The sequence below is a fragment of the Heterocephalus glaber genome, unplaced genomic scaffold (assembly GCF_053883595.1).
Source record: "Heterocephalus glaber isolate CG9 unplaced genomic scaffold, H.glaber_assembly_v1.0 deba00000896, whole genome shotgun sequence".
Taxonomy (NCBI): domain Eukaryota; kingdom Metazoa; phylum Chordata; class Mammalia; order Rodentia; family Bathyergidae; genus Heterocephalus; species Heterocephalus glaber.
In genome coordinates this window covers 3,209,865-3,223,136 of record NW_028258170.1, presented here as the reverse complement: position 1 = coordinate 3,223,136, position 13,272 = coordinate 3,209,865, and the positions used below count along the sequence as shown (strand labels likewise).

The 13,272-nt window shown below is 33.8% G+C and overlaps 1 pseudogene; it reads right to left on the bottom strand.

Annotated features, from left to right (window-relative positions):
* Positions 1 to 9,680: 9,680 nt before the first annotated feature.
* LOC101697106 (olfactory receptor 8K3-like) lies at positions 9,681 to 10,621 on the bottom strand (annotated as a pseudogene).
* Between the last annotated feature and the right edge of the window lie 2,651 nt (positions 10,622 to 13,272).

Sequence of the window (13,272 nt, the reverse complement as noted above, 5' to 3'; positions counted from 1 at the left end):
AAAAATAAAAGTCTTGTGACTCAGCTCAGTATTGCAGGCTAATCAGACCCCCAATTACCTGACCAAAGGGATGGTGGATGGATTAAAAAGACAAGACAAGATCTTAATGCATAAATGGGGGGCCCAGGGTGGTCAAAGCTCTTATCAGGCTGACACCATCTCCAGAGCTTTACACTATTTATTGAACACACAGCTTCTACAAGGGGTAAGGGGCAGTGCAGGGAACAGTGAGGTGGAAAGCACTGATGGGAGCAGGGTCCTAGCAACAAAGGCACAAGACATTGTAGGAGGGACAGCTCATAGATTAATGAGAAACTTGTTTCTTTCCATGGATTAATTTTTGCCTCAATAGGTGTTTTCTGTATGAGTCATGCTGCCCTTGGCTGCACTATTGTCTTGCTGTCCAAGACATTATAGTACCATGGATCACTGAGATCTCTGCTGTAACCAGTGGTATGGGGAGATGTTCTTTTTCCACACCCCATCTGCTGGCTCTTCAGACAAGCCATTGTGGGCTAATAGGAAGACTCAGACTTTTAATCTGAAAAGCCAATTTATGAGTTTGTAGCTCGCTCAGGGTGGTCTCCATCAGCTCACTGTGAAATTTCTGGGTTCAGTCCCCAGTACTGAAAAAAGTGTGAATAAAATTACTTGAAATATTCCTTCTGTCTAAGAGCATTTTCAATAAATTAAAATATATTTAGTTATATGGTATGCAACAGATGCATTTACATATAAGTTCCTGGAAGAGCCTGAAAAAATGTGAGCAAATTAGAGACGTAATTGGCTTAGGTTTCACATAGTGAAAACATAAAATTTTTCTGGATAAAGCAAACCTGTGTTTTTAAATGAAAAATATTTGAAATTTTATGATAAATACTACAAGGATAAAAACACAGTGACAATAAAGCAGACATGGATTCTTGATGTTATTTGAAATCTTTCTGCACACTAAGAACACAAGAACTTCCTCCACATATAATGTAGCACATAATGCAGATAAATGTGTATAACCAATAAAATATATCTGAATAGCTCTAATAAACACCATACCTAGAAGAATGAAATTATGACAGGTGCACAGTCTCTTAAGGTAAAACAATTACTACTACTGGAAAATATTGTGTGCAATAATGCATTCTAAATCAATGAAAGAAATGATGTACTTCATGGTTAAAATTGTATGACAGCCTTCTCTTAAGAAAAGTAAAAGCAAACAAAAAGTTATAAAATGTGTTTAAAATTGATTACATGTATTGTGCACCTCACTAATTTGCAATAATTCTTATTATTAATTAAGGTCATTGGTGCAATTTAGAAGATCACATTCAATTTGATAATCACATTCACTATGTGGAATTTTTACCTGTATATGGTATATCTTGATTCTTATTTTTCCCATTCCCTTCCCCTCCTTTCTATCCTTTTTCCCCTTGTTATTTATAAGTGTTTTGCTTCCATTTAATCTTTCCTTTTTCATTATTTTCCTTTTTCTTTTCTTCCTTCACCCTCCCTCCATACTCTGTGTCCCTTCCCATTTGAATATTTTCTTCCTATTTCACATGATCTATTATACCTTTTGATCCTGATTTACACATTCGGTTTCTTACTTCAGAGAAACTATGCAGCGTTTACACATATGTGTCCCTGATATCCTCCCCTGCTTTGTATAGAAACCTATTTTCAATAAATATTTTAAAAATCAGATTACAACATTACAGAAATATTTTAAATAAGTGATATACGAAGCAGTCTAAAAAAAACTAAAGATTTGAAAGCCTCAGAATAAGAAACTGAATCCCTGCCTTTTATTCATTAAGTTTATTGGTACTTTTCTTTTTTCATTAATTTTATTGGTACATTTTAGGTATACAATATGATGACATTCATCATTGGGAACTTGTACCTTTACATAATATATCTCAGTTCTTATTTTTCCCCATTCCCCTGCCATCCCTGCAACCCCTCCACCCCTCCCTATTTACAAAGACTTTGTTTCCATTTCTCATATTTTTTTCCTTTCCCTTCTTGCCTTTCCCCTACCCTTCCCCTTTAGACTTTTTCTTTCTATTTCACATTATCTGTTTTTGTTTTGGTTTGTTTTGCAACCATGAAAATTAAAAATTGAAATTCACATAGAAAGTACCAATTTTCTTGTAAATAAGGAAAGATTAAAAATGTTTTCTCTCACCAGCTTTGGAGTTCAATGATAAATCCAAACTGAATGCAAAACTAACATTTTGTTATTACCGTAAAAGTGACTCCTGAAGAGTCTCCTGAGATTCTAATAGTACTTTTCAAAAGACGGTGCACTGTGAAAAATACATTTTCCATGAAGACATGTCACGAATCACATTTCTATATTCATTTTTATGCTTATTGAATGTTATCATTTTTCAGTAAATCACAGAGTCTAGAGGGAAAAATAACTAGATACTTGAAGGATGTCAGAATGAGAGACTAAATCCCTGCCATTTCATGTTCTGATAATTTAAAAAATCATGTTATCTTAGTTATGTTTTATCACCTCTTAGTTCTAGCATCCATGAGGCATAAGATTTTGTGTCTAACTATAACCTAAAAAGCACACACTCTATGTGTTTCCAAGAAGATTATGAGTATTTTGTATCTCAGATTAGGTGTTACATTCAAAAATTTATATTAAAATAAAGAGAATTCCTATTGCTTATTGGGCATTGTGTACTACTGAAAGGACCAGAAACTGAATTGGAAATGACCACCTACCTTAGATGACAGACAGTCACTGCTAACTGTGAAAATGACTGTAGGCAGTGAAATATATGGCCCCACATGAAGTAATTTGTCTTTGTTACCTGTTGTACTTGTTACACATTGATTTCCAATGAGTTCCTTCACATAGAGATTTCATGATCAATTTATGTATTTTTAAACTTTTTCCATTACCCCATGGAGTCACCAAGCAATATTTTCATCCATAAATCATTTGAGATCTCAATAAAATGCCTAGAGATTTTTTGTTAATTGTCAGGGACAATTTGCAATCATGTCTTTTTGCATGCAAGCATGTATTTTATATTTCTGCAGTCCCACCTGTGAATATTTATCTAAAATATTGGTAATATCATCTCAAAGAAATATTAATACTCTCATGCTCATGTGGCATAATTAAAAATCATCAATATATTTTGAAACAAGCATATAGCATTCCATAGAGACATTGACAAATAAAATATAAATAAACAATGGACTTTTGTTCAGCATTAAATATAGTTATCATATAATATGCAAAAATGTCAATGAACCTGAAAAAATTATGTTAAGTAAAACTAACCAGTCACAGGAAAAATATTGCATGATTTTAATCATATGAGTAATATGAAATGTTCAATCATTTAAACTCAGAAAAGGCAATGGTGGTTTCAAAATACTTAGAGTGGAAGGAGTTGCTAATAAACAGCAATGAAGGCCCATTTATGAAAACAAAATAGTTCTGGAGAACTGCTATAGAACATTGCTCCTGAAATTAATAGCATGGTATTTCACATATGAATATATTATAAGAATAGATTTTAGGTTAAACACAATGAATTATTTTTTAAAAAGAAATGAATTACCAATATATAGTTTAACAGGAAGGAATTTTTAAACCATACTAATTCAAAGTAGTCAGTTAATAAAATTAGCCTTTACTATGAATCCTCCAAATGAAATATTCAATATGAATATACATTGAAGTGGCAAACAGATTAACTGGAGTAGAAAATAGTGAGGAATAAAGAAGAATAATTTAATAGATGCTTTGTACTGAGGGTAAAACTGTAGAACTAGATACACCTTGTGACTATACAATATTGTGAATGTAGTAATTGCCACTAAATTGTTTCCTTTAAAATTATTAATTATATGTTACATGAAATTTTGGCCATAGAATTTGTATCCTTTTGTGATAATTGTGTCTATTATTTGCAATGGCTGTCTTTTTAATTCATGACATTGGCTTACAGAAGTTTTAAATTTGGAGTGCTCAAAATAGTGTATATGTGTAAATTACAGAACTTGTATTTATGTGTGTGATTATGGGTATATGTGTCTGTGCGTACACAATAAATCAATGGTTCCTATTAACCCTACATTTCTGGAAAATATTTTAAAAATTACTATTGTTTTCTGAAATTAAAACATGCTTAAGTTTTCTAATGAATATCATGTCAGAGTTCAACTGAATTTGTATACTCAGATTAGTGTTTACTTCATTTTACCATATAAATCATATTTATAAATTGAAACTTTCTGAACCATCGTCCTCTTTGAAGTATGGATAAAACATATCAAGTTCCCTCTGTTACTGGCAGTAACCACCATCTGCTGCTCATCATTCACATGCATGTGACTCACACTATAAATATTTTTATATTTTAAATAAAATTCCATGATATGGTAGTGAATGCCATTTCCTGTACATTATTCTTCATCTGGTATGGTGTTTTGGACTTGTTCATGGTAATTCACACAGATGGGCAATATTCCCTGACTTTACAGTGTGTATAAACATATCAGAAACTTACAAACTATTTCTCAAAATTCCTTTTAATCTTAGACTCCAAACACCAGAGCAGAAACATTTTATTTGCCCTCCATCTTTTCACTCTGATTTTGACAGCACTAGATGCTGATTTTAAGAGTAAGAGTGTCTGATATCATCCTCCAGTTTCCACATTAGTTTACAATACTACAGATCAAAGCATGTGTTTTTCTATTACGAGATATATCCCCATCCTTTATTTAAAAAGGATAAATTAAATTTTAAAATAATGAATGTCAAAGACTAGATTTCTCATCACCTAGATATATGTTTGAAGTCTTATCCAGGATAATTAATTTAAATATAGATTTTTCTTAATTTTCCTTCATAGGGAAACCCTTTAAACATTTCAATTTTTTCTCAAAGAACTTAAAACTTTTATATTTCCATTAATACTGTGGAAATATTTTCTTTATTCTTTTAGTCATCTTGAATTAATAGCTACACAATTTTAAGCATTTGTTTATTTTATGATTTTTAAAAAATTGTCAGATAAATTTACATTTACTTTTTGAATTATTTTAAAATTATATCCATAATCTATAAACTAGTTCTTATTTTGTGATTTTTCTGACTATGTACTTATCTATGAATCAATGGATTTCAGGCCTCTTATTTATCAATTCAAACATGAAAAGTCTTCTTATTTTCCATATTCCCAAATGTCTTCTTTTATATTTATGACTATTATTATTTTGTAGAGTTTAAAATTTTCTACCAAGAAATACATCAACCTTTATCATTTTGCAATTGTTTTTAAGGCTCTTTCCTGTGCTGAATCACACATATCTGTACACACAAACACACTCAGTGGGGCAGCCCTTTGCAAGTTTAGGAAAAATAAGGATTATATATCTTAGCAACCATAATTCAATTTTAACAAGTGAGGATTGGCTAAGACAATCTTTAAATCAAAAGCAGAGCTAGCATGCTAGTAAGTCAGGAGCAAAATGTGTGACACACCCCAAGAGGTACTTTTTTTTCATCCATGGCTTCCCCACAAGCCTTGCAGTCAGCCTGGTTACCCTTCAGTCAGTGTGGTAGCTCTCTTCTACCCATGACCACAGTGAAAATCAGATTTTGCACATTCCAAATCTGATTTTTTTATTCCTTTAAAAGGAACCTCCCCAAAGTCCTTAGTAGGCATAGACTATACACTATTCCCCTCTATGCTACAACTTGAATCCTAATAAAGACACTTACACTAGGAAATGTTTGCCTATTTGTGACCTTCTGCCTCAAGAGCATGCTTAGTCTGTGCAGTCAGAGCTGGCATCCTCAGAGAATCCTGGTTCCCAAAGCAGCCAGTCTTGGTAACACCAAAGTCCACTGATGCCAAAAGCCACCAGAAACCTGAAAAGCTAACAGCAGAGAACGGTGGAGAGCAATGAAGATCTGTAGGCAGCCATCATCTCCAGTGGCTGGCACAGCTCCCATGGCCTGTGGGTAGGTGCTGGTTCCCAGTAAAGGGAGAGTCAGTGACATCAAAAGAGTCAATAGCCACTGATATTCAAATTACTAGATTCACCAGCTAACTGTTTTTTTTAGAATATTCTGATACATGATACATTTTAAATTTTGATGTAAGGGATATATTCCACTAAGACTTGGACCATATTCCATCTCTTTATTTTTCTGGAACATTTTTGAAAAATTGGTTACTTCTTGCTACCACAACGTTATCAAAAATAAGCCAATTGAATTCACAAATCAAATCATCTGCACCTGATTTTAGAGTAGAGGGCAGTTATTTTTAATAAAAATTTCCATTTTGAGATATTACTTAAACAAGATTTCTTTTGCTCTTATTATTTTTGTGTCCATGTAAATGAACTATGCAATATATCACTCTTATAATCCTAACCTCAAAAATTGTCTGCTTTCTTACAGGATTCCTAAATTTATTTTTTGCATTTCTTATGCTGAACAACATTCAACAGATATGTTGTTTTATGGAGTATTAAACTCTATTGATTCAAATTCCTCAGCAATATTTCCATTCCATTCTAATTTCTATTTTTTGAAATAATATTTTATGAATAAAATGTGAAACTTTCTGGAACTTCCTCAATAATAATAAACCTAACTTTGAAAATTAATGAAATATGTATTATAATTATAAACCTCAATATTATTTTTTCTGTTTACATTTTATCATTTGAGGAATTATCAAAGTAATATCAAAGTCTGTAATAGAAATGAAATAATGCATTTTATTAAGTCATATTATGGCTTAAAATTAGATACAAGAAATTTTTATTTATATTACAGAATAAATTTCCTCTGTCAGTCAGTTATAACTAACATTAACATTTTAGCTTATCAATTTCAAATATTTACTTCCTAGGAAATGCCAATATATTCAAACACAGATAAACAAATAAAACTTACTGAGTTTTAAAACAACAGAATCATGGATTATATTAACTCTTCAGTAATGTTTGTCTCAGTGTGACAATGTCTCTAGTCTTATTTTTCCAATAATTATCTTTATTCACATGGACTTACTACAGAAATAATTTTGTTACATGCTGCTGTACTACAAAAGCAGAACAGTTTCTATATGATCCAAATAAAATCACATGGATGTGGTATTATAAATTCTGAAAAATACATAGAGAATAAAAGAAAGATGTATGGAATAAGTATGTTGAAAAGATAAGTATATACCTTAATATATACTATACTATATTAAAAGTAGAAAGTTAGTATAAAATTGATGGAGTCCAAAAATACAACATTATAAAAAAAACTACATTGCCAATGGAACCAAATATGAGGAAAATCAGCAATAATAAGGATGAGCCATAGGCCCACCTGATAGTGGAATAAATATTTTATGCAAAGAAAAAAAATTTTCTTTTAGGTATTATTAAGTTAATTTTTATTAGAAACTAGGCAGTATGTTATCAAAATTAAGCCAGTATGAAAAAAAATACCCTCAAAGTTTATACATCAGACCTCAAGAAACTCATCTTAATTGATAGTAACTGTTCTGGAAATTGCAGAAAGAAATACACGGTGACACAGAATTCAGGTAAAATAATAAAAGTTTACTTGCAAGCAGGTAGGACTGGCAGAAACTGGTCTGGTCAGCGTCAGCCCAGATGCTTTGTTCTGCTTCCTCTTTTATACCTTTGTTAGTCATTATCTCATCCCTAGTGGTCTTTTTAAAGTAAATAAAATTCCAATTCCTGTATAATGGTTAGACATGGGTGATTTCTGTTACTGATTACAGTCCTAAACACATGACAGTTAAGGCACATTTATCACAAGTTTGCCTAAGCATTGCAACTTTGTTCTTCAGAGTTAAATATTATCTATAGTAGAGATACAGATAAAAGGAGCTATAAAACCTTCACTTTAAATAACAAAAGCAATGGGCTCAGGCAAGTTTTAAAGGGACACTACCTATTTTGCTTTTACAACTACTTTAATAGTTAATCTACTGAGCTGTCTCAAACATTTTCCCTATCATTACTATTATAGAAAATCAATAGCTTTAGAAAAATTATTTGTACACTGGTCTGTGGGTTTCTGGGGTCCTGATTTGTAGACTCTCTTGAACTGATAGGAGAAAGTAGAGCACAGTACAGATAAGAAAGCAGGACTAAGGTCATTGTGAGCAATAGTGGCCTTTGAGCCAATTCTTAGGACACTTCCCCTCCATCATCACACTGCACTGAGACTTCTGAGAACAAAGCCAAGTTTCACTTTAACACAACCCACAGATATGTATGAAGCATGAAACAGAAAGACAGCATTTACTTACACAGAATCAAAGATGAAAGTGAGAATGAGAGAGAGAGAAAGAGAAAGTTATAAATGCAGAGGAGTCCACAATAGCCTTTTACCTCCTCTTGTACCTATCAGTCTTCCTTATTCCCCTGAAGCAAACCCACTCTCATTTGGTGAATTTCAAGTGTACAGATCCTACTAGCATTTTATGATACTATAATATTTCTTCAATTACAGTGATTGCTCAGTTGTCCAATGGCTCCAAGCTTGAACTTTCCTCTAATCAAACAGCAAATTTGGAAAACAATCTATCTGCTCAGTGTTTGTAACTTTGCTCAAAAGTCAAACTGAAAATCTGACTTGCAAAAGCCCATACTGGCTGAGAGTGAGTCATGCGTGGCCCTTCACAGCTGACACAGGGGGACACTGCAGTCCCACCACCACTCTCACCAAGAAAAATGCTATATTAGTGCATTCAAACACTCATCACTGTGCTCTTGTGCACATTATTTGCATAAAATATCACAATGGTGGCTCCAAAAAAAGTTAGTGACACCAGCTGTAAAGCTAAGGGGAAAACTGTGAGAACCACAATAGAGTTACAGAAAGAAATCAATGAGAAATTTGTTGAAGTGCTAGAAAAATAAATTTATATGTGTAATTTTGGTGCCTCAGGACCAATTATTTGGTTTTCCATTATTTTCAACATGAAAAATACATGAAGTTCTTGAACTTTCTGGTGTCCAAACACAAATTTGGAACAAATTGAGCTCGACAACTGAGGTATCACTGGGTGATGTTTGAAAGTCATTACTTTAACACAAATAAAGCAAAATGTTTGATTGTTTCATTCACTAATTTCATTTCAACTGCTTAGAGGTTTATCTATTACCAAGAAGACCAATTTTTTTTTTACACTTTATTAAATTATTTTATTGGTACATTGTAGGTATACAACACAATTGCATTTCTCATTGGGAATTGTACCTTTACATAATGCATCTTGATTCTTATTTTTCCCCATTCCTAGCCCTTCCTTCACCCCCTCCACCTTTCCCTATTTACAAAGACTTTATTTCCATTTTTTCCACTTCTCATCATTTTTCCTTCCCCTTCTTTCCTTTCCCCTGCCCCTCCCACTACCCCTACCCTTTTGGATGAGAAGACCAATTTTTGAAAATATTCCAAGCCCATTGTACTTGCTATACCTTCTGAAAATTTTTTTTTTTTTTTTGGTACCAGGAATAGAACTTGGGAACTTGAGCTTGCAAGGCAGGCAGCAGAATCACTCAGCTAAATCCCCGGTCCTACCTTCTGAAATTAAAGAGAACAGCTTCTCCAGTAAGTCTGCTTTCCATGACTCCTCCTCCATGAACCTTTAAGGAAAAATAATGCACACCTTTTTCCATGTCCTTTGAAGAGCATATTTTACATCATTGTTCCTCAAGCTGTAGATCAATGGATTCAACATTGGAATATTCAGAGTATAAAATATAGAAGCCACTTTATCACTGTCAATGGAATGGCTAGATTTGGGCTCCATATACATAAACATCATAGTCACATAGAACACTGTGACCACAGTCAGATGGGACCCACAGGTAGAGAAAGCCTTGTGCCTGCCCTCAACAGAGTTCATTCTGAGTATGACTATGAAAATCAGCAAGTAGGATACAAGAATTATCAGAAGAGAAAAAATAAAATCAAATGATGAGAAGGTAAGAATTATCATCTCAGTGTCATGGGTATTTGAGCAGACCAAGGACATCAAGGGCAGACTGTCACAGTAGAAATGCCTGATGACCTTGTGGCCACAGAATGGTAAAGTGAAAATCTTTATGGTGAACAGAAGAGACACAAATGTACAGTAGAGATAGGAAATTGTTACCAGCATCCAACATGTCCTTGGTGACATGATGACAGTGTAAAGCAGAGGGTTACAGATGGCCACATAGTGATCATAGGACATCACAGACAGAATAGAAAGTTCACTACCCACAAGAGCAACTAAGACAGCCAGCTGTGTAGCACAACCATAATTGGAGAATGTATTTTGATCTTCCACAAAATTTACCACATTTTTGGTCCCACGGCTGTAGAATAGCCAAGATCAGTGAGAGCCAGGTGTCTGAGGAAAAAGTACATGGGAGTTTGCAGCCTGGGGTCCACCTAGGTGAGGATGATCATGCCTAGGTTGCCCAGCACTGAGATCCCATAGATGACAAGGAACAGCACAAACAGTGGAGCCTGCAGCTCAGGGCAATCTGTGATGCCCAACAGAATGAACTCAGTCACTGCTGTGAGGTTGTGTCCTTCCATCCAGGGTGATCAGGAAGCCTACTCAGGATAGAAATATCAGTATAGTCAACAGTTTTTCAATGTTATCCACAACTTTGTAGATTTCTATTATGTTAAAATAAGATCAACACAAAGTTTTTTCATTTGTAATATTTTAAAATAAACCCATCCAGAAAGTAGTTTAGTGTTTCTCATCAGGAATGATTTTACTCACAAAAGAATATTACTGTCTAAATATTTCATTTGTCCCAAGATATGTCTGCTAAGGTGAGAGCCTTGCTAAGCCAGTGAACATCACATTTTATATACTTCTAGTCCAAATTATTCTGCATCAATAACCTTTTGATATTACTGAAAAAAATCTAAAAATCTAATAGGTAAACACAGGGACATTTTGATAAATATAGAAAGATATATTTAGAAACATATACACAAGAGCAAAGAAAAATTGGAAGTTTAAATATTTGTGTTAAATAACCTTATGTTTATTTTACTGTTTTTTCAGTGTTCTAATTCACATTTATATAATTAAAATTGCATAGTGACCTTACATAATTATTCATAATACCAACTTTATAACAAGACATTCTAATGATGAATTTCAACACTGCATTTGATTGTTTGTTACAAAATATAGTCCTATGAAATTATTATACCAAGGGTAGGACAGCTGATAACTTTAAAATGTTTGATAAATATGGAATAAATATATGAACAGAAAATTTTGAATGATCACATTGGGCATGGTTTTAGAAGAAGAAATAAGGCAGAGAATAAATGTATGTGTGAATAGTGTTTGTTATAGCTTAATAGTGCATAGAAAGTTGTTTTGTGTACATGTTATTCAGAAATTTATTTTCATATAAAATCTAACATGTGCTTGTGAAAAATTAGGAAAAATAATGAACTGAGATTTAGTTTTTCAGTGGATATTATGCTTCCAGAACATAGTTCTCACAGACCATTTACATTTTTTTTATATACTTTTAGAGATGGCAGTCACTCTCTGAAAGAGAATATATATACATAGGGCCATGGAGCAGTCCCAGTTACAAGCCATTGCAGACAGAGTAAAAAGTCCACTAATGATGAGTATGATGCACAAAATTAGCTGCACAACAGCTGTAGAGGGTTGTGTTTTAACTAGTTACAAAATTTACCAATATTTAATGTCCTGCAGAGGTGGAGTACTCACAATCAATGAAAGCTGGATATCTGAGAAAAATCACACAGGTGCTTGCAGCTTGTCATCCAGCATGGTGAGAACTATCATGCCCAGGTTGGGACCACTGAGGTTGCATTGGTGATGAGGAATGGTCCAAAGAAGAGCACTCACAGATTAGGGTGGGCTGTGGTGCCCATTAGAACATATTCATCTAGTGCTGTCAGATTTCTTTCATCTTTTGAAGCCTTTAAAAATACTTAATTCTGGAAGAACAATGAAAAGACATTGCATTTCAGAAAGTAAGAACTGCTAAACTTTTAGTATTCAGGCCAGGGGATGTGTGATATAAACCACATTTTTTTACCTGATATAATTTAAAATGACTCAGCTCCATCACTGAATCTGGCACAGGGCTGCTGAAGCCCTCAATGAGAAGCAGATCATATGAAAGTGTTAGTGCAGTTGGCTGCACCATGTGAGTAAAAGCATAACAGACAGTAGAGATTTTGAGTGCCCAAGTTGTAGCAAATTCACTAAAACTGAGTTGTATTGATACAGAACTCTTCCACTGGTGAAACTTGCTGAGATTTTTCATGTATTGGTAAAAAATCAATCTTGTATAAATTAGAAATATTTTAGGAAATATAAGTTTTGAGCCTTATCATCCATATGGAAAAAACTGCAAAGTAAATAAGAGATAGCAGAGGCAAGATGATCCTGTGCAAGATGATGTGCATCAGACTGCCCCAAAATGCCTACTATCAAACTCTATCATCAGTTGCTGTTGCAAATGTTGCTGCACAGTACCTTCCATCTCTCCATCTTTTACCATGCTGGGCCACTCCTCACTTGCTCTGTAGACCCAGTAGGCTTACTGACATGATGATTCCCCAGACTATAAGCATTTAGCTGCCTTCCTGGGGAACAGTGTCTAGAAAGATTTCAAGGCAGCTTAAAAGTGCCCAGGATTTAGTATATAAGAAACAACACTGTACTAATAAGCAACAGAAATCAATACATAGATGCCCAAGGTTCCCTGCTCTGCTTTAGAACAATTCCTAGACAAGATCAGCAGGGCGCCATCATACATCTAAAAGAAGTGAATCCCAATAGCTCTATCCCATTTCTGTCTCAAAATCTCCATATTATTTATGTGTTCTGGAATTGCCTGCAAAATTAAAATCATATACTCAAGTCCTTTTATCAGGGACTAATCTTGGTAGAACTTACACCAAGACAAACCCAGGCCTGTATGATATTAGTAAAATGAGTCCACAAATTGATATGGCACAGGTGAAACTCTGTCGCGATTAAGTAGACAAAACAACATTACCTTCTTGAACAACTGGACCCTTCAACAGGAAGATAGTTGCATTTGAGGCAGTTATGCCTCTGAAGGAATAATCCAACACCTGAGGAGTGATATAATTGCTTAGACAGAATTTAGGATAGAGAATTCAAATTATGCTTACCTGCTGTAATAATGATATTTGTTTAGGCTATTGGT